We start from the raw sequence: 22,480 nt of genomic DNA, 5'->3' as shown, positions 1-22,480 counted from the left end.
TAGTGCACCTGTGTTTATGCACATTGCTAGGAAGTCCAGTGATGTGTTTTAGGCAAAATCATGTCTAAACCAAGAAGGCCAGCGAACGTGTCATGTCACCTTCAGTACTTGCCCTCTGCTGAGATTTTAATGTGAGTAATTATACCACAATCTTTATCTGCACCACTATTATTAATTTTTTAGATTACTATGTTGCCTGTCTTCCAAGCACAGTACCCCTGAGGCCCTGCAGCATGCACATATGGTGACACATATCTCTGTTCCAGCAAGGTAGGTGGTCAGGCTGTTCTTCCTCTTCTCCATAATTTTCTCCTACATCCATACCTCTTTTTGAAAACTGAAAGTTCCAAGCTTCTTGTCACATTTCCCTCTCAGCACCAGCTTTTTCTGCGAGGTCAGGCACAGCTTGTTCTGCAGGCCTGTGGGAACTTGCTGGGCAGCAGCAACAGCAGCAGCAGAAAGTGAGTGTGGACAGATGGCTCTGGGCCTAATCTCCTCCCTGTCAATGGCTGGCAACTCCTCCAGTTTCTGTGGTGCTGCAGGGAGGGCAGGGCACTGCCAGATTCTATGCTCAGTCTTGCTGATTGCACCTGCCAGGAGCAGCATATGGTCCTTGGTGCTTCCAGAGAGCGTCAAACAGAAGATGGCTGCAGGTCCCCCACTGCCACTTGAGCCTTGTCTGGTCCTGCTGGCTGGCACCAGCTGAAAAACCACACGGCAAAGTGCCTTGGAGTGCCCCAAAGAGGGCATCCCACAGTCAGCCCAAAAGGCAGTGAAATCATCAGGGAATCAAAAATACTGAGGCTTCGTCCCATCCTACTTAACGTCACTTCAGGCTTTTGGGAACCAGGCTGTGTTTCTAACAGAAATGTGACACCTGAGGATGACTGACACTCTGTGCCTGCAGATGAGAAGAGGAAAGCCATGGTAGAGCATGATCAGGGCAGTAAAATTTTCTTGAAGAATGACATTGCCATCCTACTTTGGGACAAGTGGTCCTGCTGAGTGCCTGTCAGCTTTACACATCAAATCAGAAAATAAAACTCTCTGTCCCCTTAGGATGCAAGAGTACTATTAGACTGGTTCACTATGCATGAATCCCAGCAAAATAGCCATGCCTTGGAGCTTCAGGAGATCCAGATCCTTATTCTGGGGTATATTAGGATACTCTCAGCTGTGTTATAAAAAACTCATTTTAAATGTGGGGAGGCTTTGTCCAGTGGCTCTAATGGAATTGATATGCAAGGGTCTATCAGAGAGAGCAGTGAGTCCTGGACTCTTGTCTGGATCATGGATGGACCCCTTGCATGGCTTGGTAGATGTCCCTGGAGGCTAAACTTCTGTCCATTTGGGTGCAGGGCAAAAAAACTACTTTGTTATTCTGTAAAAGTTATTAGATTCTGTACTTCTTTCACAGGAAGTACAAATCTGGCAAATTCAGGGAATTTTGTTTCCAAAGTTGCATTCCATGGCTGATCACAAGACAGCAATGTCCATAACACGAGCAGAGGGACAGATACTCTGCGAGGGGGTAGCAGCCTCAGAGGACAGCTCTGCTGGGGCTGGTTCATATTGCACACAACCCAACAATAGGAAGAACTGAGAAGCTTAATAATATGTGTAAAACTTGTATCAATCAAAAGTGTGACTGTGGCTCTGGGCACATACCTAAAAGAGCATTTGATTGAATAGCATCAAGGAGTTTAGCATGAGATGAGGCCAGAGCCCCAGGGGGATTGAGTTATGACTGTGGTGTAATTAGTACCTAAGTTAACTGGTTTGGAGTTTGCTCACATACCTGTCTCCTGCTGTGCTCACCATGTCTGTGTGAATTGCATATCTCCATCAAAAGAAGCCATGTGGCATCCTGGGATTAATCTCTCTAAAACCCACTGGGAAGAGAGTAAAATACTCTCTACATTTCTGGCTGGGAGGAACAGTGTTGTCAGTCTGATACCTTCAGTTCTCAAGTCCTGGATCTGCTTTATCATGTAAGTGACTCTCTGCAAAGTAGCTAAAACTGATTTCCTTTCCAATTTTTGCTAGTGTTAGACAGGGCACCTGTCTTTCTGTATTGAGATGCAGAACTTAGCACAATATGGTTCAGATCTCAGGTGCATAAAGACATTTCAGCATAAGATATTTCAGCATAAAGAGATGATGGCAGTAATTTCCTGGATCAGAGTGATGGAGACCCTTTGTTTTCCAATAAGATTTCCACATGCCCTCAGGTTGTCATTAGGCAAACAGCTTTGAAAGCAGCAAGGAACTTAGCAATTCTAGAAAACCTGAAAATCATTAAAAAGATTAGTAAACAGTTAATCACAATTTTCCAATGAAAGGTGAAATGCTAATTATTTCCCCCTAATTATGCTAAAATCTTCAGAGAATTCAAATATTGGCATGACCTATAGTTTACTGAGACCCAGATGACACCCACGTACCACCTAATTAGCAATGACTTCCTACAGAAGGCACCTCTTTGAAGTATTACATTTTCCACATGCTTTTCCATATTAACACTGCAAAAATAACCTTCCCTACTTGCTACAATAGGGGATGAGTCAGACACATCATTGCAGAGCACCAGAAACCTTCCCCGACCAGAATAATCCTTGTAACACTTGCTAATGAGTGAAAGAGGAGGGGGCCTGTTCTCATCTCCCTGTCAATGGAAGCTAAGTGTGCGTAGGGAGGAGAGAACACAATTAAAATCATTTGAATAATTTGCATTAGATACACATTATAATGAATACACACTAAGCATCAGGGAATAATTACCTGATTTTATTAGTAACCAGGTCATGCTTTGGTCCACGGCCCTGCACCCACAAGCTATGACTTACCTTGGTTTCCAAAAGGAAGCAACGTTTCAGAGATATCCAAGCTGAGCCCACAGCTGCTGGGGAAAACAGGGCAGGCAATTAACCACCAGTGTCAGACCTCTGTGTGTCCCTCAGCTCAACTCTTATTTTCTTTCTGGGAACATCACAGACACAGAGGTCATACTTTGGATTCATTACTTTATGGAGCAGCATCTTCTTTTCCTATGTGAAGCCTACAGAAAGGAAACAGGGGTTTCACTTTGTGTTCTCACTGGATTTGTCATCTCCACAGGTTGTTAAATTTTGTCTAGGATTTAGTCACCAATGAACAATGTGAAGAAATCATTCTCATGACAGCATGGAAATACAGAGGCTCTTATGCCTGCTTGGGAAGCAGGGGATAAACAGGTGAAACTGGAAGTCCCACTGCATGGAAACATACACATCTTTGCTGAAGGCATTTCTTTATGTAAAGAAGATTGGCATTTCTTGCAAGGTGATGTTCTTAGCTGCAGTTACCAGTAAAGAAAAAATCTCTTGGTGTATCAGACACTGCCTGGGGAACTAGCAGGAGAGAGAAAAAGTACTAGTAAAGTAGGCTAATACAGAAAGTTTGTGCTTCCCTCCCCAAGCTGTCTCCCCAAATCTGGTTAACACAGGCAATAAATAAAACCACAAGGAGAAGACACTTCACTTATACAGCTTTTGGCTTTCTAAAGCTACAATCTGACAGAGAAAGTGCTTCATGTTTTCTCCACCTACTAATCCTAGTGGCAGTACAGGACATGACACAGCAGCCAGGGCAACTGGGATCCTCTGTGCAAACATTTCCCTTCTGCAGAGGAGGACCTTGGTGAGATGAGGTAAACACAAGCAGGAATGGGGCTTGAACTTGATTCTGAAATATTATTGTCCTATAGCCTGATATAGAGTAGATTCATCTGCCTTAAATAAGTTCACAATTATAACTCCACTGCAGGGAATTGGGGAATTTGAACAAAGTAGATTGTAGTTCATTGTGGGATCTATCCTTGTTTTCTCATGTAAAGAAACAATCCATGTAGAACTCATTCCAGGTTGACAAGAAGGAAAAAAAAAGGTGAGTATTTTTAAAGTGCCAAACATTGGAATCCAAAATACACATTGTCTAAATGTTTAAAACATATGGATTATTCTTCTGGGGTTTTTTGTATTTGCTTGAATTTATTCCAATTCACCAGTCCTTGCACTTTTACCCTTTCAATTCTGTCCCCCACTGCATGGAGCAGAGCACTGAGTGTGTGTCTGTGTGGTGCTCAGCTGCCCACTGAGGTTAAATCACAATATCCAGTAGCATAAATCTCTGAGCTGTGGAATCCTGGGCACCCCACAGCCCACCACTCACATCAGGTCACTAAAGACTGAGATCTTCCAAGTGATATTTCATAGAATTACAGAATGGCTGAAATGAAGAAGGACCTCTTGAGATCCCCTCCAACTCCTCTGCTGAAGTGGAGCAGGGTGCCCAGGACAGTGTCTGATTTGGTTCTGAGCATCTCTAGGGATGGAGACTGCACAACATCTTCAAACAGCCTGTCCCTGTTTCCTTTCTGGCTGCCCTCACAGTGAAAAAGTTTTCTCTTGTGTACTTTCTGTATGAACTGAAATGTGCATGAGCTCCTCTGTCATAAAGCTGGTGAGTACCTAAATTGTTAGGGGAAATCACACGGAGAAAAGCATGTGGATCAGTAAAAAGATATTCCTCTGCTGCTTGGTGGCTGCCTATTTTAGTCCTATTCTTGTAAATAGTTTCTCATGTGATAACTGGAAGTCATTTGCTCTGTCAGGTTTCTGTAGCTAAATGTGCACTCTTTTGTAGGAAATAAGAGAACATGCAATTTTAGGTAATAATCTACTAAATCCATTATTAATAAAAATTTTAAAAAATATATTATCAAGGAAAAAGTGATTTGATAGAGATTGAATCTTACCATCAAGGATAAACAACAGCACATTTTGCCTGGAGCATTCTTTATGCCAAAGCAAAGCAGAAACAGAAAAATAAATGATATTTCACCTTGTATTTGAGTGGCAGTTGATGCTGGCAGTTATAGGTTTTACTAAGCATGGAAGTACCATGCTGCTGTGAAGAAGGAAACACAATGATTATCCAGAATTATGGATTACAATGTAATACTGGTCCTAGAGAGGCTGTCCCTGTCCCAGAGACAGGAGACCTCTTGGACGTTTTTCAGCCAGTATCTATGTTTTCTTCACTGGGCTTTGTCAACAGATTGCTCTGAGCAGAGCTGGGTCCAGCAGACATGTTCCTCCATCTGAAAACCTTAGGACAGCACTGTCCACTTCAGCAAACTGCTGCAGTTCACAGTCAGTGGTGAAGGTGATAAAGGATGCATTTTTTCCGCTTTTTTTACATATTTGGCAAATGGATTATTGGATGTGTTATTAGTTTTGCTCTGTAGCTTTCAGAGTCCTATTTTATTGAGTAATTTACATGACATATAGGAGTTGCATTCCAATAGATATTATTTGGAGCTATTTTTCATGTTCTTCGATTTCCTCTTTTATCTTCCATCAGCAGAAATGCTTACACCTCTTACACACAACATCCACTCACTAATTCAATTTGCCCCTCCCTCTAAGCAAAGTACTTAAAAAAATAAACAATTGTTTTGAATAATTAGCACCATTAATCCTTGCCTGTTGATACCTGAATTGTCACTTCAGCCCATAAAATTGCTTAGATTGCAGCTTTCATGCAATGCATCACAAAACACTTTACAAATAATAGCTCAATGAAACACGAGAGAACAACAAATCATCACCAGAGCAAAAGGACATGTCATAAAATCTTTTTTTGAACAATGCAAGTGCTATCAAACAATTTAAAACCAGATACAGCTTATGCTCCGTGTACTTCTCAGCAGAAGGAAATTCTGTGCATGAGGTGCATACCAAGTAAGAGCTTTTAAGCCATGCAGGTTCAAGCATACTTTTCTGTAGCAGATTTCCTCTGATCTAAAAGGATGCTCATAGATTTAAGGGGGAAGATTGTGCTCCCATGTAGGATTTATTTTCTAAGAAATATATGATTTATTCATATCTGAATATATGCAGGAGAGGAATATAAATTTTAGCAGTGTACCTAGCTAAAATCTTTATATGTGGCCTTTAGTTAAACCTGAGCACACCATTTCCCAAGTGGGGGAAGCAATTTTCAACTTATGGGTGTCCTGGTGGAGTCTTAATGCAAAACAATTTGGGAATTGTACATTCAAGGACATCCTACCTGGATGTGTAGTGACTTTAGCCTTCAAATATATCTCTGATCTGCTACATTTCATGGGGTTATTTACAACCAGTGGGAAAAAGCATGAAGCTCTTGTTCTTCTGTATCTTAAAGAGATAAGAGAGAATGCTGAAAGTGACATAAAGCTGCTCTTTTTATCTGTTACCTTGTGTGAAGGCAGATCTGAATCACAGCCATAGATGAGTTATCTCCTTGGGTTTCTCTGCTTTGTTCAAAGAGGTGAAACAGCCAAGATTCAGTGACAATTGCACCCTGGCTGAGCCAAAATTTCACCAGGATTTCTGATCCATTCTGTTGGATAAAACATTGATGTTGTGTATTTTAAAATTGTTTTCAAATTTGAAAGATTTCTCTCTGGAAATAATTGGAAAATGCTTTTGATTTACAAGACATGCTGAATATACTTCCCAGAGGCTTCAGGCTGGTATAACTGTGGACAACCTTGACAAAGAGTCCCATGAAGAACTGCAGTAATATCTATGAAAAAACGCATGGATAATATTTCCAAGTCCCACGTAAGATATTGGTAGCCACCACTCAGCAATCTGCCTTCAATAAGATAAAGATAATGGGAAGGAGGTATGCCCAGAATGATCACATTTGTCTTCCCCAGTCCCTGTGATGGAGCCTGGCTTTTCTGAGAATGGCTGAACACCTGCCTGCCCATCGGAACTGGTAAATTAATGAATTATTTTGCTTCACTTCTACTTGAGGCCTTTACCTATTAAACTGTATTTACCTCACCCACGAGTTTTCTCACTTTTAGTCTCCCAGTTCTCTCCTCCATCTCGCTGTGGAGGAGTGAGGGAGCAGCTGTGAGGGGCTGAGTTGCCAGCTGGGGTTAAACCAGAATATTATGACATGTAACTGGCTCCTCATCAACATTATGTAACTTAAATGGGAAAGTGGCAAGAGAGGGCATGGGTTCTAGGACAAGAACATGTGGGAGTTCTGCTGAAACAGGGTTTTTTCCTGCAAGCAATTTCTAGCAGCACTGTTGACCTGGAACTACTGTAGAAGAGGTAGACTTGATTGTGAAACTTGGTGCAACAGATGTCAATTTAATTGAGTTTTCTGTGAAACTGGTGGACGTTTTTATCAACATGCCAGGACTCAATCCTCTTCTTGAATTCCAAGGAATCATAGACATAGAATATGCCAGAAATATTCCAGCACAACACGTCAGTAACAAAAGATGGAGGAGAACAAGCACCTATAACCATGAGTGGGCTCCAGTACATTCAGCACTGTGATATAATCTGGAGATGGTGCTGTCTTCCAGAAGGGGTGGAAGCTATGGGGGGAGATGTGACTTAACTCACATAAACAGATTTTCTACTTTTACAGTTTGCTATTATGCTCTCCACTCACACTGGGTACACTCAATATCTTTATCTACTTGAATTTCAGGAATAATGCCTCATTCCAAGCATAAAAGTAAGGTAACAGGAGATAAAAAGCATTTTAACAAAATCAAGGACAATGAACTCAAAATGTTGATCTATGATAGGGAGAAAATTGTCCCTTTTCCCCCTTCACTTGTAATGGATTTGAAGAACACTGTATGTGTATGTCCTTCCATTGAGTACCAAATCAATTAAAACATTTTATATTCTTTCCAAAATATTTTCTAAAATACATGAGATTCATCGTTCAAAAACAAAAACGTCTTGAAATAAAGAAAAAGAAACCCTCTTTGTAATTGAAGTGTTTATTAAGTTATTTGAAGAGCAACATACTGGAATCACAATGGTGTGGTGTAGGCACCTAAATCTTATCCAGCACCTACTTTATCTTGTAAACAGAAATTTGCTAGTGTTGATCCTTATCTTTACAGGGCAAGGAAAAAGGAATTAATATTGAATAAAAAATTCTTGTTTTCCTCTATGGAGTGAAAAGGCCATTGAATCTTCTGTCTGACAGTCAGGCAGCAGCAGTCTTTCATTTTACTTGAGCAACTGGATGTCTCACCACTTCAGAGGATTAGACTCATTATGAACTTGTACACAGAACTGAGAAAATAACCTCATCTATCATATAAGAATCCCAATAATTATCTGTGCACCCAAAGCACTTCCCTTCCACCCACTTCTGCAGATGTTTCTGCATTTGAAAATACCAGCAAATTCCTATCTTTGCAGAACAACACAGGTCAGCTTAGGGCATTGGCTCATCAAGCTTAATACTCTCTTTTTTTTAAGGGTCAAGTGTAGGTTTTAAGATAAAAGAGCCACAAATTATCGATATGACAATAGGGAAAATTCCTCCTGCCTTCTCTACCCATTGACTTACATGTGAAAACAGGACAGAAAAATGAAAAGCAGCTGGGTTCTAACAGGACTTCTCTAAAGCACGCCCAGTGCAAGTCACTCTGCTGGCATGGCCCATTCTCCATTGCCACTGGAATGATCCATCACATGTGACAAGCAGCTGGAAATGGGTCAGAATATTGACACACCTGGGCTGGTTTGCTGGCATGTGACCCCCAAATACATCATTATCCTGCTGGAAGACCTCTCAACAATCATGAGTGGTACATTCCTAACCTTAACCGTGGCAAAAGCTAAAAGTGGCTCAGAAAACCCTGAAATCTTCTTAAAGCTCTTCCACCCAGGAAGCACTCTTTTCCTTGAGAAAGGGGTGTTTGAGCCAATAATCCTGGCTTTGTAGTGGCACTGCTACTTGCCTGCAAAGTCTGTGGAGTGCCATGCCATCTGTGAAACAAATCCTGGGATGGCAGTGAAATCCTTACCCAGGCAAAGGTCTCATTGACATTGATGGCCACTTGGTCAAAAATGGTGCTTCACTGGGATATGGGAAATGTAAAAGTATCTTTATTCTGCTCAAATCCACCCACATTTAGGGTGACATTTGAAAGGGAAGTGAAAAATGGTGCAAATATTAAATAAGGGAATAAAATTTTTAAAAATATATATATGTGATACTTAAAAAGCAAATGCCTATCATTATGAGAAAGCGCAGAGACTGTTTACTTGAAAATATAAAATTTGTTCTTCTCTTTAACTAGCTGTTAACAAGTAAATATAAAATTATTTAAGTTTTAGAGGATTTAGATAGTCAATATATGCTCTTTTTGTCTGACATGTACAACCGCTGTGCAAATTGCCAGCATACAAATGGTAATCTACATTAAAACCACCTGAGAAATTAACCTTCTGCACCATAAATTTCTCCAGAATTAGCAATATTTCTAATTCCCACTTTCCTCCTCCACCTTATTCAGTGTGGAGTGTGCTGAGGCCATCACGTGTTTTTAACACTGGTTTAGAACTGTTCATATCTGCAAAATAGTGAACCCAAAATTTCATGGACTCACATCAGACAAGGTACCTTCACAAAGAACACCCCATGGATGCTGATGAAAATCAATAAACCATATTGGAATTAATAAATTGGGAAGGGCAGGGTTTATAACCCTGTTTGTACACTGCATATGTCAAGGAGACATCTTCCAACACCTACAGCCTCTCCTGAGAGGGTTTGGCTGGGCTTATGTGGCACTTTCAGTGAGATCAGTTAGGAGTGAATATAAAGTCTGGTCTCACCAGTAGAAGAGTCAAATGCAGTTTAAAGTAAGCAGAATGCCATTGAATGTGGTTATATTGCTATAGGTAGGATGGAAATAGATATTCACTTCTATTTGGGGAAAAAAAGACTCAAAGGGGTGTTAAAAGCTACCAGTCCTGGCCATGGATATGAAATGTGTCTCGGTGGTTATTTAAAAAATATATATGGGAAAGAGAGAGAGAGAGAGAGTGCTATTACAGGCAAGCACTGGGGTTTTTTTTTTTTAGCTCTGGCATTAATTTTTCACCCTGTGTTCCTTCTTTTCAATTTCTAGGAAGAAAAGAAACCGATATAACCATGCAAATGTCCCTGTGCTCTGCCTCCGGCTATAAGCTTAAGAATTAAAAGCTTGACAACGCTGAGTTGTAGACAACACCCCTTCAATACTTTCTGGCTCAGTGGCTCTGTGAAAACCTTTTTGAAGGTGCAGCTCTTCAAAAAGACTCTGCGGCAGCACAACCGAAATGTTTGCTGCTAAATATAGAAATGCACTTGCTCTGAGCGAGGCTGGTTTGCTTCAGGTTCACCTTTGGAGCTGCATTTATAGATACAGTATGGATTTTAAGGAGAAAAAGTGAGAGGTAGGAGCAAGAAAGCAAAGAATTAGACAGTAAGAGTGCCTGTTGAGGGGGAAAAGGCTCTGACTAGTAAAGCTGGGCTGCAAATTAACAATTTGATGTGGCCATGGAAAGGCAAACACATGGTAAGACATATTAGTCAGAAGAGGGGATTAATTCACCATAGCCAGATGCAAACCCTATGACTTAAAACGCTGCTGAAATACTGTCTGAACACACTGTGTACAGCTCTCCACACCAAATTTGAAGGAATGAGTGTTCAGAGCAGAAGGAGTGGAGGAATAATAGGAATTATTATGTGGGAAGAGGCAGACAGAGGTCAGTGAAAGCTGGGGTTGGGGTCTGATAGAACCAAGTCTTAGGGCAATAATCATTGATGGAGCAATCTTCTTCTTTTAAACTGTTCCTACCCCTTTTTCCCACTGGAAAACAGCCCTTTTCAGATAGTTGCAAACGGGTGATAGCTCCCTGTGTTATTTTTCCTTTTGAGGAAGCCTTGTACTCTCAGCTATGATTGTGTCTGGGTCTGGCAGCAGACATTTTAAGGCAGGTGAAAAAAATGAAGCTGTTTCAAGCATTCACATTTCCCAGCACTATTTCATATCAGATCCCCTTCTTGGGCAGCAGCAGAGTTTTCAATCTGTTGAGAGGAAGAAAAAAGGATGAGGCAGGTGACCTCCGAGAGAAATGAAAAACAGAATTTCTGAGCATTATTTTCCTGTTTAGTAGAGAAACCTTGACAAATCAGAGAGATGGGTAATCACCAAACACATGAAGTTCAACAAGGGCAAGTGCAAGATTCTGCAGCTGGGATTGGGCAGCCATAGAAGTACTATTAAGGAGTGTTTTTACTAAACAGTGTTCTTTGTGGCTGGGTGGTTGGTTTTTGTTTTTTTGGTTTTTTTTTGGTTTTTTTTGTCTCTTCACTTCTTTAGCTTATTTTGGCATTTGTTATGAACAAAAAGTTCCATCACAATTAGTTGCCTTGGCTACTAATGATTTTCTTTATTCATATATATCTCCTTGTATTTAAACATAGCACCTAATCTATCTGCTTTGTGTTGCTGAATGTGACAAGGCCCCAAGCCACAGTGAGCTGCTGGTTGCAGCTTTGATTACACTCGTGGCATCTTCAGCTTGCTCTTGGGGAGGTGGTGGTTTTCCTGGGAGCAATATTTAGCAGAAGGACTTGATGAGATCACATTGAACCTCACACTCTCTTGGCAGTGCAGCATGGAAGGAACTATTCTGGATCTGCTTAAGATCAAAGAACTGAGGGGAGCTATGTCTGTGTGCAGGTGTCTGGTACCTGGAGCTCACAAGGTCATGGATTTCTGCTAAGAGTTACAAACAACAGGAAAAAGGAGATGGTCAGCAGTGCTGGCACCCCACAGTGCCAGCCACCCACAGTGTCTCCAAGCAGATCATGATATCTGTATAAACAGAACAGTTATTTCCAAGCGAAATCAAGTTAGCTGACAAGACACGTGTTCACTGTGATTAAATGCATGCCACACCAAATGTCTGTAACCAGGCCATTGTGCCGGGGCCCTCTGGCCAGGCCAGAGGTTTTAACCAGTGATCAATTCCCTGTCTTAGAGCTGTGTACCCAAGGAACAAATATTAATGTGATTAATGTCCAGGTTAACTTGGTGTCAGTTACGGGAAGGAAAGATCGCTAAGGAGTTATGGCCTGATATTTTCAGTGGAAGAGAGACTAAGGGAAGAGTTTGTGTATTCATGTGCCTGCAGTCAGTTTTCTACCTTGGTGAAGTGACACTGTAGCCCCAGAAGGGAGACACAGATGTTGTTCCAGCTGAAGTCAGTAGGAGCCAGGGAGTCTTGGTGCCTTAGGAAATGAAACCGTTTAGTCTTAGCAAAGGGAGGTGAAAACAAACAAGACAGAATCTTTTCTTCAAAAGAGTATGACAAAAGTTGCTCAGCTGGTGCCTGGGACCTCCTGCCAGCAGCACCTGTGTCACCAGCTCTGTGCCTTGGCTTTGTGCAGCTCCAGCTTCACATCATTTGAAGAAAAGTGTGAAAAAGCTTTCTGTGCAGTTTTTGTCTGCTGGGTGAAATTATTACCACTAGAGTAGGCAGGAGCAGTGTAAAGGCTTTCCTACCTGTCTGACATTTCTGCATCACTAATACAACTTATTCTTTGTGCTTAGGAATAAACACAACATTTTGGTGAGCAGAAGCAGAGACTGCAACACCCGGACCTTGGAGCAATGCTCAAGACAACATCTGCTGCTTCAGGAAAGGTCTGGTGTTCTGTTTATCCCTTCCAGGGTAGGTTTGGGGAAATTGTGCATCCAGGTAGAAGCAAAACCTTGGGGGTGTCAAGGCTTCATACTTGCTCCTCCTCTTTTCCTGTCTTCACTCCTTAGTCAATAGGGACAACAAGGCCCTTACTCTGGGCAGTTCAGTTCAATTCCAAGTTGGATGGGGCTTTGAGCCACCTGGTGAAGTAGGTGCTGTTCTTGCCCCCATTGGAAGTTGGAACTAGATTATATTTAGGGTCCTTTTTTAACCCAAACCATTCTATGATTCTATTATTTGGGTGCCTAGGGTCAGATAGGACAAAACCAGGACCAAAGCATATGTCAGTCTTTATCCTGTGGCATAAATTTTTCTTCTCTGAAGTGCTGTGAAATGCAAATGTGCATAATTGCTTTTACATAAATGTATTTGTGCAGGTATAAAAGAAACCTTAATGCCTGCAGCAGTGCACTTGTGATGAGCAGCCCTTTCAATAACTAAACAATTTATACATGTACCCGAAGAAAGAAGGCTAGCAATAACTTAGTGACAAGCTTTTAGAGGATTAATATATGAACATTAGGTTAAACTTACTTTAATTTTAAAAACACTCAGGCTGCATCTTTCTACGGAGCATGTTATTAAAATTGACATGATAGACTATTAACTACAGTACCGAAATACACTCATGTCATAATTCATGCTTTATTATCCAACTACAGGTAAGTACATAAAAATTCAGCATACTGTATTGCATCTTATTTAGATCGCTGTTCCAGTGAAATATAAAGTGTCACCGATAGATTTGCTCCAGCAGTAATTCCATAGTAAATTACAAACAAGCTCAATGAAGCAAATCCTCTTGCAATTTATTTAACATGATATTTTTCATTTATATTCAAGGTACACTTTTGAAAATATGCTACATCTTTCAAAGAGAAAAAAAAAAAAAAAAACAACCCAACCAACCCAACACTTAATCTCTCAGGAGGACTGGATTAAATAGCTACTGACCTAGAACCTCTGCATTTAAATAAGCTTCAAGAGAGTGCCCTTCATCTATTGTGTTCAAAGATAAAGACGACATGAGAGCACACATAAGAACCACCACAGCAAAGGGCTGCCTGGTTCGTGGCCCCAGGGAAGTTCAGAGAAAGGATGTTTCAAACATAACAAGTGCCAAGGGAATCTTTCCCTCCTCATGTGTAGCAGTCAATAACCTGACTGACTTCATCCAGATCATTGAACTCAGCAGCTTCATGTATCCCCTGTAAACACCTGTAAACCACACATGGACATTTTCCCAATTTTAGGTAGAGCTATCTCCTGTGGCAATAAGCTGGTCATTTGGTTATGAGCTTTCCGAAAAAGTACCTTCACTGGCTGGCTTTAAGTCTACTGCTTCACCATTTCAGGTGGTGGTTTTAATCCTTGTACAATGAGAAACAGTAAATACATACTACCAATTAATTTTCTTCTACACATTCACAAATTTTTTTTTCTTCAGGTGTCATGTTTCATAGAATCATAGAAACAGAATGATTTGTGTTGGAATGGACTTTCAACAACTCCTCCTCCCAACCCCTCTGCCATAGGCAGGGAAACTTTTCAGTATCCCAGGTTGCTCAAAGCCCCATCCAACCTGGCCTGGAACAATTCCAGGGATGGGGCATCCACAACTTCTCTGTGAAACCTGTTCCAGTGCCTCACCACTCTCGGGATAAATTGCTTCCAAATATCTAATCTAAATCTACCATCTTTCTGTTTAAAGCAAGTCCCTCTTGTCCTTACCAAAAATCCCTCCCCATCTCTCTTGTGGCCTCTTTAGGCGCTGCTAGGATACCATCAGATCTCCCCTAAACCTTTTCTTCTCCAGGCTGGACAATCCCAATTTTTCTTCTGTTAAATGTGTATTCTTGTATAATTCAAGTATTCATCTCACTGTTCCTGGAGTTCTTGGGAGTTTAAAGGAGATGATATGATGGCAGACTGTGGCACTGATTGTCCATGAAATAGCTGCAGTGCACTTACAGGTAAAAAATAGGTTGTCTCCAAGAAGTGCTGTACCAAATGGAAGATGGCTATGAGCAAAATTTTTCACCCATAAAGAGGTGAGGTCTTTATCATATTCCTGCTTTAAATATCTAGGTAATATAGTCTAGGTAAGAACATAACAGTTAAATAGGGATTAAATGAGACCATGAATTTGCAAAAATTATTGTCTCTAGAAACACAGCAGCTGAACAAAAAAATTTACAGGTCAAAAGAAATATGTACCGTCCCCACAAATCCCTGTCCCCCTCCAACACCCTAAAGAGGAACCTGAAAGATCAGCATCAATGGTTCATCTAATGTAGATGAAGCAGCAAGACGCTGTTTTGGAGCTGCCTTGATTAGAACCTTGTAAAACATGCTCCACAAATCATCACCAGATACCATAAATGGCTTTTGGCAACCCTGGCTGTTTCAAATAGCAACTTTACAAAATAAATCCTGAGTTTATAACTAATGAGAAGTGTTGAAGTGATAAGGTAAAGCCTGTGGTCCCATCTGTGGCTGTTCAGATCAGCCAGTTGTAAAGACAGCTGCAGTGCTGTTTTCTGAGATCTGTGGAAATTAAGTGCCAAAATCCCAATAGAATTCCATTTCAAATAGGCATTCCAACTTCCTTGGTTGTCTGGAAAATCCCATTCTTGGACCTTTAGGCAATAATACCTTTGGCTGATTTCTGTGTTAAGCTGAAAAGAGTAATGAGCTGTGCACATTTATTTGAGAAAAAATATAAAAAGTTTTCAGAAAAGTATGCAGACAACTAGTGAGTCTCAGTCCTTAGAGACATACTTTTAATGTTCATTTATTTATTTAAAAAATGTTCATTTGTGTATGTACAGTAATATCATTATAACCCACTCAATTCAATTAGCAGCACCATGAAAAAGGGATGAAGGTTTTTGTTTGATTCAATTGTAAGCAAATGAAGCAATAATAAACCCCCAATTAGTACTGAGGAAAATAGGCTGAAAGATTTTTTTTTCTAACATTTCACTGTAAACAAAAATGTGTGGCTGGTATTCAAGAGGAAGGAAAATACAATTTGAAGACACTTTAAAACTTCAGTGATTAATGTCATGCCAAGTGACTCATTAAAATTCCCATAAAAATATGACCGTGGAAAAGAATTCTCTTCTGAAGAAAAATCAAACATAATTAAGAAGAGGGAAAGAGAAGAACAGGAGAAGAATTACCAGCCAAAATCAAGCTAAACTCATCTGCTACAGAACACATTTCAAGGGGTACAACCAGACCCTTGCTGAGGGGATCAGGCTGGCACTCAGGACAAGCTCACCAAGGTCGCAGTTTTGACACAAACAATTCTTCTAGCATCTGTCAAATTGCTTACTGGTATCCAGTGTCTCAGAAATCAAGTGGAGATGACAACAATTCCCTTCTCCCACCTTTGAAGGTCTTGCTGATTTTGATTTACTTTTGGTGGGAAATGTGTAGGAGATTCAGGACCAGGAGCTGGTAAGATTAGAATCACCTTTCTTCTGGTTTGGTGGGGCAAAAAGTGGCTTGGTTGCAAAGTATCAGAGGTGATAGGACCTCTTCCTGCCAACAACAGGTTCTGATCATCAGATCTCCAAGTATCACATTCCTCCTCCTATATTATGATTTTCATTCATATTCAATATATTCACAAGCCTGTCTTGTAGCATTACAGCTTGAGCTGATGCTGGGCTGCCGACCTGCTCTGCTGATTGTCCTTCAGGGCTCTCAGCCCTTCCTGGTGTCAGTGCTGCCAGGGAGCACATGGCAGGACCAGGTTTTTTCAGGAGCCTGATATATCCTGCTCTGGACACAGATTTTTGCACCATAGCCCCCAGCAGTCGGTAGAAGGTTTGACTTTAATCATGTTGTTCAGCATTCATGCTAATTCATGTCTGACTTCAGCAGGCTGTATTCTATTTTTGAAGCAGGAAACATATCTTATTAAGGTGACAGGTGGTCTGGCACAGCAGAGACAGGTCTGCTGCTTGTGGCATAAAAAACCCCAAACAGTAAAAATGTATGTTGATTTCAGCATTTCCTCCTTGTTTTGTGAATCATCCAGTCTTACTATCCTTGGAAAAATGGTGATTGCATTTGATTTCCCACTGGTTTGGTTTTTTAGTTTTTTTGTTTGTTTGTTTTTGAAGAGAAAAACAAAATCTATTTCATAAGTGCTATGATGTACTGCAGATGTCCTGTGGGGATTCAGTATGGGAGAACTGCTTATAAACTTCAGATTGCAAATAGAGAGGGGAGGAGGAGAGGGACCTAGTGCTATTTATAGCCTACATTAAATTCATCTGGGCTAAGTCTTGTGACTAATTGTGTCCAGTGGCAGTGGACCTTGGCACTTGGACTGGAAAGCCTAAAATGGGCTATCCACAGTGCTCTTGAACAGATACACCATGACCTTTGTATTTCCAAACAAAGCAGCTTTCTCAGTCTGCCTGATATGGCCCCTCAAGCTACAACTAACACCAGCCAAGGTCTCTTGTTGGCCACTGAGGTCAAGCACATGGCACAAACCATGCTCTGAGGCACATGCCTGCCTCCAAAAACTGTTTCAACATGATCCTGGCTGCAATGCGCCCTGCATCCTTCCTGGGCACTGGCTAGGAGAGCTTGTCACAGTCTGCAAGCCCACTGGGGTCATGATGAATGCTGAACTGCCTGGGATGATAGGAGCGCTGAAGCACTCTGTAATATGAAAAGTCATTTAGCTGTCAGATCAGAAGAAGTGGCAGCTTAGATACTGATCTTGAGGCCAGATATGGTTGACACAAATAACTCATGCCCCTTGTAAAGTGAAATTTTCCTTCATTAAACATAGATGCATGCAGTGCAGTGTTCAGCGGTTTGCTCTTTTATATCCAGGCTCTGATTGTTTTATTTTTATCCTTTAAGAGAAATCAGATGTTAGAGAGGAAGCTATTCTTAGGCTGACTGTGCAAGTGATCAAGCCAAGCATATCCATATAAGACAGCTGCTGGCAAATGCCAGTCTTGGGTTGTGCTTTCATTGCAGAAGCAGCAGTGTGAGTTCTGGGCATGCTGACATGGCACCCTTGGGGAATAACAGAGGAGCTGTCATCGTGCTTGTGGTTCTCATCTCAGGTCCTTGGCAGTGTAGGAGTCTCTTTATACCAATAATTCATATGAGAAAATGAATTCCTTGATGTCAGTGCCTCCTCTGCACACCCCTACTGTGGAGGCTGGCTGTACCCATGCTCGCCACAAGGTGATAAATTGTGCCTGATGATGTTTCCTCAAATTAGTCAGAAGTCTCTGCTCCACAATGCCAGGTTGGTGAGCACAGACCCAGCAAAGAAAGTGGAGTAAACAACGGTCTGATGGTGTTCAGGCTCTGCTCCCCACTTGTAACTGCCCACATCTCATCAAGGAAAAGTCTGTGGCATGGTGGAGACCCACGGCTCTTCTCTGCTCTGGGCAGGAGCAAATCCCTAAGGAGCTCCAGCCCAGAGAGGTGGGGAAATGAACTGTTAGTTTTTGGGTCTGAGATGGCAGTGAAATGCTCATAAAAGACCAGGGTCTTGGTCTCTGTTGCTCTGGGCTAGATGTTATTTCGCTGTAATGAAATATAGAAGTTAATTGTTCCTTTTGCCTGTTTGGGCTACACTCCATCTTTTCTCGTGTGCCCATACACTCTCTAGCCCCATGAACCATTGTTCTCATTCTGAGATCAGGCTGGATGGGCTATGAGCAACATGGTCTAGTGGAAGGTGTCCCTGTTCATGGCAGGGGGCTTGGAACAAGATGACCTTAAAGGTCTCTTGCAATCTAGGATTGTATCATTCTATTATTTGTGGTGTTTAAGTATTGCTGCACCAAGAAGAAATCCAGCAACAAATGTGAGAACCTGTCCCCAGGCACTGGGAATGGGCTTTGTTCAACATCTGGTGTCTGGTTTACCCACGCTGTCCCACCTCAGGGCTGTGAGACCAAACACCTTCTGCACACCAGTGTCATGGGACAGTCTGTTACTCTGTGCATGGTGCCGCATTAGGGATGTTTTGGCTGGCCTGGGACTCTCAACACTGAAGCAAACAATTGGTAATGGTCCTCAGAGTCTATAAAAATTAAGTTTTGTTTGTTCTCTTGTTCCTGAAGGACCACTGATGACATCATGTCCTGTTTCTGAGCTAATCATAATGAATCAAATCAGCCTAGGTGAAGGTAATTAAAAATATTAGTATTTCAGCAAGCCCACACAGGGCCATATAAAGGGTCTTATGTATTTTCTTACTAGAATTTCCATTGCTTTGGCTGTTTTCTTTTTTTTTTTATTAAACTTATTGTGGCAGCAAATCAAGCAGGTAAATGTGGCTGTAAATTTGCTCAGAGACATGTTTAGCTTATAAAATACAGACTACTAGCTGTGAAGCTTTGTAATATTTCAAAACCATTGTTACCTTTTCACAAATTTAAAGGATTCTAGCTTTATTGAAATTTTTTTTCAGCTGAAGATTTTCAGAGTCTCACCTCTGTGGATTAAAATCTTCTACTAGAAACACGCAAAAAGGAGAGGAAAAAAGAATGACAAATTAGGTAAAATAAAACAGAATAAAGGGAAATCTGGAATAACTTGAATTTCTTTATAGCTGAACATTACATTTGTTATGTTTAACAATGTAACTCCTTTTGCTTTGAACGTTTAACAATGCTTGTGAAAAATGCCATGAGGGGTGAGCAGTCTCATTCTGTCAGCTCTTCATTGCAAATGGTTAAACTGGGTCTGACTGTGCTCCAGTAACACCTGCCTGCTTTGTGCTGCTAGGTGGTGAAGCACTGCAGCTCAGATGGTGCCCAGGAGGCAAGTGCTGAGCCAAGCCCAAATTGTTGGTGAAATTTGCTTTAAGGGTTGAGCAAGGAGGGATCTACTGGCAACAAACATGGGGAGCAGCAGCTCTGCAGGGCTGGAAGTTTCCAGGTGTGAGTCCGTAGGGCACAGCCGTGGTTGCACTGGCGTGTGAGGACAGAAGGACAGCAGGACAGGAGGACACATGAGTGAGGAGCCAAATCCCATGGAGGGCAGTGGAGTTGTCTTAGAGAGGACAAGAGAATGAAGCCACAAGGATGATGACCAGTCCATTCCTTCTGCTCTTCATTTACCACTGATTTTGAAAAAAAACATATTATGAAGAAAATTTTATTATAGAAATTACCAGACTACTAAGTTATATTTTTTCCTTTGGGGACAGTGGCAAAAAAAAAAAAACAAACAAAAAACAAAAAAAACCCAACGAAACCAAAAAAACAAAAAACCAAACCCAACCAACCAAACAAAACAACAAAAAACTCAAGGAATTGGGTTGGGTTTTCTCATCTTGGAAGAAAAGTGTCTGAAAATAGAAATTACTCTTGCTGTAGAAAGTAACAGAATATACTACTCCCCTTCCCAGGGTATACAGGGCAAGAGGTGGAGGGCTTAAATCACAGAAAAAATTTAGATGATGAAAATGTTTTGTAATGGTAAGGATAGTAAAGAACTGGAAAAGATGGGAACAGTGTGAACAAATACTGAGTGGGAATAGCTTATGTGCACTCAATCCTGCTTTAAGGAGGAGACATGGACTGTAAGCAAGTTTAGTTTTATTTTCTATAGCCAAATCTTCCTAATTTGCAAAGAAATTTGGTGTTTGGTTCCAAGGATTACCTTTAAAAGTGCCAGACTGAGAGATTCTGGGCATTTTTGCTAATAGCTTCACAACTAACTACATTAATAGGAGTTAATCATTAGTGTGTCTTCTTAGCAGACAATTTACTTATTGGCTTTTGCCTCTGGAGGGTGTGATCCCATCACACACCAAGGTCTGGGTGCTGAGCATTAGTGACTTTCCCAAGTCAACAAGAGTCCTTAAACACTTTATTTATGCCTAAAGATAATATCATATGAATCTCTTAAACTACTACCCTGCTGATGACACTTTTGGGAAATTGCCAGTAGAGATGTATTCTTGCCCCTTAACTGGATACAAAATTGTTTTAGATTAAATTAAATTGACCTCACTTTCTTTACCCTAACGAATGCTATTTTAACCTGCTTTTTATCCAGCCAGGGGTTTACCCCCATGCATGTGAGTACTGATTATTCACATGAGCAGTTCTGCTGAAGTCACTGGGTGACTTCTATGAGTCTTGCTTCCAGAAACAAACTTTCAGGTTCTTTTCCCTCCACAGCCTTGTTTCAAAATGCATTCCTGTTTTTGGATTCTCAGTCTACAGCTACAAAAGAATGTGCTCTTGATTTTCAAAGGAAGCATCAGTCACCTCACTGACCTTCTTCTTCCAGTGGTTCCTGGGGGTACTTATTTTGTGTTGGATAAAAGCCAGAAATCGTTCATTTTTTTCAGTTCCCAAGGCTTCCTGCTTGGGTAAGTTCCATCTTATCTTTCAGAAAGCCTGGTAATATCTGCCATCTCTTGATCTGTAATGCAGGGAATTGGCAAAAATACTTTTTCTTGATTGGATTATTGGATTGTCTGATTCCTCAGAATCTGACTGTTTTGAGTTTCTCTCTTTTTGTTGTTGTGGTTTTTTTTGTTTGTTTGTTTTGTTTTGTTTTTGTTTGGTTGGTTGGTTGTGTTTTTTTGGTCTTGTTTTGTTTTCTTCTTGGCGTGAGCCTTCATACCTAACTTCAGCAGAAACTTTTAACCACAGTCAAAGGGGCTCCAGGGATTAAACTGCGTATTTCCATTTCCCATTGTTTTTTATTTAAAGTCTTCCTGGTTTTTTCTGATGGGACTTCTGCTCATTAAACTCTCTTCTGCAACTTCTGCAACTATATTTCTTTGGGGTCTTTGACTCTCAGTTCTGGAAACCACATTCATAGGTGGAAATCGTCCTCTCCCGCTATCACCATATCTACAAGGGAAAGTGCCAACATTTTATTTACTTCCTGAACTGGCTCTTCTGTCTTGTTAAAGAAGCCTTTTCCCATAACCTTGTAACCTGCACTCTGCATTTGCATGGTTTCATACAGACAATAAAAGTACTCATCTCCAGTTATCTGAGCCCGGCCATAAATCTCCACGTAGGGGAGAGTACAGCCTTTTGGCAGAAGCAAAATCTCAGAGCGGTTGCTCACTGGAAAAGAGCATTAAGTGCTGCCCACGTGCCTGTTCAGCAGGAGCTGTTGTGAATCAGCTCATTATCCAAAGCCACCTCTCTGCCTTGTGTCTAAAAACCTCTGAGATTCCTGTTAAGAGTCAGGCAGAAGTTAGGAATTGATTTGAGACATTGAAAAAGAAGCTGAAAAATGTCAGGTGATGTCTTTGAGGAGGGAGAAGTATTGACTGGGAGGAGGGAGGGAAGGTTATTGATTCAGATTTTTACCTTTTGGTAGGAATTTTGATCTGGTTCCTCCCCTTCTCTCCACATATCCCCACAGACCTGAACTGCTGCCAAACCACTTCTCCATTGCAAAGGTTCTCCACTCTTTCTGATCTAGATGGCAAGGGCACCTAAAGCTGTCCTCAATGCCATATAAATCTGAATAAGTGCATTTTCTTCGCCCTGCTGAAAGGCCCTTTGGCAGCCTGAAAGGCTGAGTGCTGGTCAGAGGTTCCTCCCTGCAGAGTCCTGGCCTGGTGTTGGGGCACCCTGTGCACAGAAGGCAGGAGGATGAGGACAAACAGTCAAAAATGTGAAGGATTTCAGTCAGAAACACCAGGTTCAGAAAACTCCAGAAATACTGCAGAGGAGCAGGGTGAGTCTGGGCCCTCATATTCAGAAGATACTATAATTTTGTGCTCCATAGAGAAGCCTTCCCATGGGCACAGCGTGTCTGTGATCTGTGTCAGTCTCTTTGATGCTCCCAGAGTATAAAACAAAATATTGTAATTACCCAAA

The sequence above is a fragment of the Onychostruthus taczanowskii genome, unplaced genomic scaffold (genome assembly GCF_017590055.1).
Source record: "Onychostruthus taczanowskii isolate IOZ18803 unplaced genomic scaffold, ASM1759005v1 scaffold66, whole genome shotgun sequence".
In the NCBI taxonomy this organism is placed as follows: domain Eukaryota; kingdom Metazoa; phylum Chordata; class Aves; order Passeriformes; family Passeridae; genus Onychostruthus; species Onychostruthus taczanowskii.
This window is presented reverse-complemented; position numbering follows the sequence as displayed.